The following is a 6,487-nucleotide window of genomic DNA, read 5'->3' on the forward strand; positions in this document are numbered from 1 at the left end:
CCTCACCTTCTCTCCATCCCTCTCCAGCTCTGCCTGATCCTCACTGCTTTGGGGAAAGCTCCAGAATATTCCTGTGGTCAGAAAATTCAAGCCACCCCTGCCCTTGACAGCTGAGAGAAATAATTGATGAGGGCAGGGCTGAGATGTCCTGATCCCTGCTCCATTCCTGGCACTAAAAAAGGGCACTTCCCACCCTTTCTTTCCTCCATCTTTCCCAACCAAGACTTTGAGAGAATTTCTTTAGGAAAACATCATTCCCTGGCTGGATGTGCCTTTTTCCTGCCCAAACAAGCTGCAGGATACCTGACTCCAGAGCCGTGGGAGCCATGGGAGTAAGATCTGACAAAGAAAGGATCTATCAGGTGGGAATTCCCAAAATTCCTTCTTTCCCTCCTCAGAGATGTTCCCTGGGGGTTTTCCCTGCTCCCTCTGCTCCCAGCACTGTGTGGCCTGGAGAACAAACCCGGTGTCCCAGCCCTGAATATCCCTGGGAAAAAGAGGGAAAGAACACAGCCCTGGAGCAGCTCCAACATTTCCACACTCGCCCAGGCTGGCTTCAAGTGGGAAAGGAGCAAGTGAAAATAACAATAAAGGGCAGAGGCAGGAAAAAAGGGCTTTGATCCCACTCCCTGTCCTGCCTCCACTCCTGATGTCCCACTAATCCCTGCAGGGCAGAGCTCAGCTCAGCTCAGGTTTCTTCAGAGGAATCTCCCCAACCGCTGGAAAATCAGGGTTTTTCCAACGGTTTTATAATTCCTGGGAAATCAGGTCAACAACCCCACGTTAAATATTCCAGCTTGGCTTGGCTGTGTTTGTTTTTGTCATATTTTAGCAGCCAGCTCTTCATAAAATAGGAAAAAATCCCTTTTGCTTTCATTTTTCACAGGCTGGATTTAAGAAGTCCGAGCCATCTTTGCTTTTCAGCTCTTTATTAAAGTTCTCACAGGACCTCTTTGTAGACAAAGGGAATTTTAAACTGGAGACTTTGCTTTGTTCCCCTGATATTTTGATATTTCCTGATGTTTTTGGCACAGCTGGGAGATCTTCCAGGCAGAAGCCCTGGGTTTATTAATGGCTTAAAACTCCATAATTTCCACAGTGGATCTGAAGGGAAATGCAGATTTTGAACCTTTTGGGGGTCTCATATCCAGCTTTAAAAATGTGATTCCATGTTTGTTCAACAGCAATAAACTTCCAGGGTTTTATGGAGCCATAAGAACACTCAAAGTGCTCCCATTTATGGCCTGGGTGTAATTTACTGGGGGAGGTTTCCTCTCTAATGGGGCAGTGCCAGTGATTGGAGCTCTATTAGCTGGAAACAGCACAGCTCCATTTGCAGAATTCCCATCAATAATTCCAGGGCAGGGAAGGGAGGCGCAGGGGAAGGACAGGAGGGGAGGGATGGCAGGAATAGAAAGAAAAGGCCATGAATGCTTCACAAATGAGAATTCAGGGAAGGTCTGCTTGCAGGTGGGATTAAAATCCCATTTTCCTGCTTAATTTGAGCTGGAGCTGCAAGCACAGCTCACACTCCCTCCCTGCAAAGGCATCCATGGAAAACCCTGTCTCCCAGAGAATTCCCAGCCATTCAGGCAGGCACTGGGCTCCCTGGAAGCTTTAGAGCAGGAAATTAAATGTTGGAGTGATTTACAGCTCAGGAGATCTTTGGGAGTAAGGACAGGGAGAGAAGAGCTATGCCCAGGTTTAGGATTCCTGGGAAGGGGCTGGGATGGGGTTGGGATGGGGTTGGGATGGGGTTGGGATGGGGTTGGGATGGGGTTTGGAAGGGGTTGGGATGGGGTCGGGATGGGGTTGGGAAGGGGTTGGGAAGGGGTTGGGATGGGGCTGGGGTTGGGATGGGGTTGGAAGGGGTTGGGATGGGGTTGGGATGGGGTTGGGATGGGGTTGGGATGGGGTTGGGATGGGGTTGGGATGGGGTTGGGATAGGCTGGGATGGGGTTGGGATGGGGCTGGGATGGGGTTGAGATGGGGTTGGGATGGGGTTGGGATGGGGTTGGGATGGGGTTGGGGTTGGGATGGGGTTGGGAAGGGCTGGGATGGGGTTTGGAAGAGGTTGGGATGGGGTTGGGATGGGGTTGGGATGGGGTTGGGATGGGGTTGGGGTTGGGATGGGGTTGGGATGGGGTTGGAAGGGGTTGGGATGGGGCTGGGATTGGGTTGGGATGGGGTTGGGATGGGGTTGGGAAGGGGTTGTGATGGGGTTGGGATGGGGTTGGAAGGGGTTGGGATGGGGTTGGGATGGGGTTGGGGTTGGGGTTGGGATGGGGTTGGGATGGGGTTGGGATAGGCTGGGATGGGGTTGGGATGGGGTTTGGAAGGGGTTGGGATGGGGTTGGGATGGGGTTGGGAAGGGGTTGGGATGGGGTTGGGATGGGGTTGGAAGGGGTTGGGATGGGGCTGGGATGGGGTTGGGATAGGCTGGGATGGGGTTGGGATGGGGTTTGGAAGGGGTTGGGATGGGGTTGGGATGGGGCTGGGATGGGGTTGGGATGGGGTTGGGATAGGCTGGGATGGGGTTGGGATGGGGTTGGGATGGGGTTGGGAAGGGGTTGGGATGGGGTTGGGATGGGGTTGGAAGGGGTTGGGATGGGGCTGGGATGGGGTTGGGATGGGGTTGGGATGGGGCTGGGATGGGGTTGGGATGGGGTTTGGAAGGGGTTGGGATGGGGTTGGGATGGGGTTGGGATGGGGTTGGAAGGGGTTGGGATGGGGTTGGGATGGGGTTGGGATGGGGTTGGGATGGGGCTGGGATGGGGTTGGGATTGGGTTGGGATGGGGTTGGGATAGGCTGGGATGGGGTTGGGATGGGGTTTGGAAGGGGTTGGGATGGGGTTGGGATGGGGTTGGGATGGGGTTGGAAGGGGTTGGGATGGGGTTGGGAAGGGGTTGGGATGGGGTTGGGATGGGGTTGGGATGCGGTTGGAAGGGGTTGGGATGGGGTTGGGATGGGGTTGGGATGGGGCTGGGATGGGGTTGGGATGGGGTTGGGATGGGGTTGGGATGGGGTTGGGATGGGGTTGGGATGGGGCTGGGATGGGGTTGGGATTGGGTTGGGATAGGCTGGGATGGGGTTGGGATGGGGTTGAGGTGTCCCAGCAGTAAAAGAGGGGATGTTACACCCTACAAAGCCCCAAACACAGGGAACAGCACCTTTTCCATCCCTCCTGCATCCAGAGGTGAAATCCCTGGGAGCTGAGTGTCCCTGGGGCCCTCTGCTATCCATCACTCTGGATTTTCAGGAGAGGTCAGTCAATCAATCAATTAATTAAATAACATCCTGTTTTGACAGAATTATCAAATAAAGGTTGGGCCATTAAGGCAGGAGTGGAGGATGCTGCAGGATAAAGGAGAACTGGGATAAATTTGTTATTTATTGTTTATATCATTGGCTGTGTGGCTGATCGCAGTTCAGAGCTCAAGTGCCATTTCAGTCAGGGCAGAAAATCCCAGTGCTGAGGGAGCAGCTCTCAGCCTGAAACGACTCCAGAAGCTCCCAGGACAATTTTAACCCAGGAAAATCAAGTTTTGGAACCAACACAGTGGCTCTTTAGAACACACTGTGTAAGTAACAACAAAAAAAGAATATTTAAGTTAGAGCATAATGCTCCAATAATGCTAAAGTGGCCATGAATAAATTTACACTGAATGGCAGAAAAAAACCCCTCAACCAACCAAACCCCAAACCACTATGGAATTATATCCTGGAATGACTTTCCAAACAGTACAGCAGGGGCAAGACTCTGAAATTATTTTGAGGTGAAAAGAATGGAGGGAAGCTTGTAAAGCAGGTTCTGGGTCAGCCTGGGGGAACAAATGGATTTGGAGCTCCCTGTGACCCACCTGGGCTGGAATTGGGCAGAGGGGAGGGGAAGGAGCTGGCCTTGTTCCTCACTGATTGTATTTATTTGTTCCCTGGATATTCTGGGTTGTACACGCTGCAAACCGAGCTGTCCTGACAAATATTCCTGTAGCCCTGCCCGCTCTGCTTGTAGCAGCACCGCTCCTGTAATGGAAAGAGGATTTATTTCCAAAGGCTTGATGTCCAAACTGGAATTAGACAAGGGCTCGTGGAATGTACCCACTTTGTTCAGCACTGCTGGTTCAGCTCTCCTGGCTCAGGGAAAAGAGGGATCTGTTTGCTATTCCTACACATTCCAGGCCTTCATTCCTGCCTTGCTGTGGGAAGCTCGAGGTCATTTCCTTGGTGTTCCCGGGCAGCTTTACAGGGAATGGAATTAGGAAAACCAACGAGGTGATACCTATGGGTAACATTCCCTCCCTGCTCTATTTCCTGGGGGGCATGGCAGGAAATTCCCATTACACACAGGACGGGGAAATCAGTCAGAGCAACAGCAAAAGGAAAACAAATTCTCAACCTGGCTGCACCCAGGGCACACCTGAGTGAAATGTTCCTGGAAAAGTGGTTCCAAGTCATCAGGAATTGCTGATATTCTGGGGAGGATTAAGAAGAATTTTTTAAAAATAGGTTTAAATTAAAAAATGGATGCTAAATTATTAAATGGAAATAATATCTTATTATGTCTCTTGTTTTAAAATAGAGAGCAAAAACAAATAAGAGAGTGAAGTGAAAGAACAGTCACAAAATCCTCGTCTGTAGAAAGCAGAGGTCACACTGGGATTTTGAGCAAATAACCAGGATTCACCACCAGGATTTTGGAAAGGCCAAGAGAACCCAGCAGGACTATCCAGAGGCAAAATGGGTACTGGAAATGCCAGAGGATCATCCAAATTTAGGGAAATACGTGCCCAACAAGAACTAATGCCGTGTTTGCAGCTGCTTTTACTGGGGAAGGGGTCAGGGAGGCTCCTGCTCCTTTCTTTAGAAGGGGACACATCATTCCCTGATCATGATCCAAATGATCATGATCAAAGCATCATTCCCACAGTGAAGGAGATCCTGGAGCAGATCCAAAGGTATCCACAAATCCCCCAGAGGAGGGAGATGTTCTTCCCAGACACCCGAGGAATTCCCCTGGGGAACTGCTGGGAAAGCTGGAATGTAAAAATGCCTCAAGGCCAAGGTGAAATCACCAACGTGGTTCCCATCTCCAAAGAGGATCCAGTGTAAAGCTCAGGAAAATCCGGAGTGGCAGCACATCCCTGGCGGATAATTGTGATCTAAAAGAGGATCCCTGGATAAATTGGGATAGTGGGGAGAGTCTGGGGAGCTCTGTAAAGAGAAATCTCAGTTGGGATCTGAGTGTTAAAAGGGTGTTTATTTTGAATTAAATACTGCAGAATCACATGAGCCCAGAAACAAATTGGGTGTGGCTGCTGGGAATAAACTTCCCAACATTCCTGAGCCTTTGGAGGAGCCCATGGACACAGAAGGGAAAGGACTTGCATTTCCAAAGGCATTCTACAAAGTTTTTCACCAAAAATAAAAATATTAATAAATATTAATATAATAATATAATAGTATAAAATATAAAAATTAAAATAGTAATATATAATTAAATATTGATATTAGAAATAGAATAAAGAATAAAATATCTTAAAGAAGTGAAGATTCCATGGGATGAAGGGGAAGGTCCTCACATAGATAAAACATGGTTGAAAATAAAGAAAACACAGGCTGGGAATTAAATTATCGATGTTCACAGAGTGGAAGTGACTGAAACTCACTGAGGGAATGAAATCAGGGAAAAATGTTGGAAATTCTTGTGACAAGGCAAAGGCAGCAAACTCATCCAGGGTGCAGGCTCCTGCTCCCACCGTGAGGTTCTGCTCCTCTTTTCTCCTCCTTTTTATTTCCAAAAACGTGGGACAGGACTTGAACCAAACAGAGAGAAAAGGGCAGCAGAGGGGATGAAAGTGACTCACAAATATGGGAGGTTTTATTCCAGAAACAGCAACAAACACCTGGATTCTGCATCCTGAAAATGCTTGGATTAGGGAAGGGAGAAATGGGATGGATCTCTAAAAAAACATGGAAGGGAGGGAGGGAGGGAGGGAGGGAGGGAGGGAGGAAATTCTCCAGGTGATGGAGAACTTGCCCAACAGACTGGGCAGGCTGTGAAATTCCACCTTCACCTCAGCAGAGCTGGAGCTGCAGGGATGGTCCCAATGTCCTCCTGTTCCCTGGCATCCATGGAACTCCTTCTAGGAGACACAACCCGCCCTGCCAGCCCCTCCTGCCACACTCAGATCCTCACAGGAGGTGATTATTGGCAGCAGATGCTGCTCCTCAGAGCAGGTTTTCTGCCATCACTGGAAAACCAAGTCTAGAATCACCCAAGAACTGGTACCACGGTGACCTCACTGCTGTCCTGAAGGAAATGCCTCTACTCCAACAAGCTGAGTTTAGTTAAACCAGATCTGTGCAGAGCAGGGGAGGGCGGTGTCTGCACAGAAACCAAAAAGGGAAATATCCTCCCTTCCTGGTCCCACATTAATGGTTACAGCAAAGGTCTGAGATCTCCAGCAGATCCTTCAAACACGGATC

The sequence above is a fragment of the Pseudopodoces humilis genome, chromosome 20 (assembly GCF_049639895.1).
Source record: "Pseudopodoces humilis isolate 2021_Gansu_Grassland_sample_001 chromosome 20, ASM4963989v1, whole genome shotgun sequence".
Lineage (NCBI taxonomy): Eukaryota > Metazoa > Chordata > Aves > Passeriformes > Paridae > Pseudopodoces > Pseudopodoces humilis.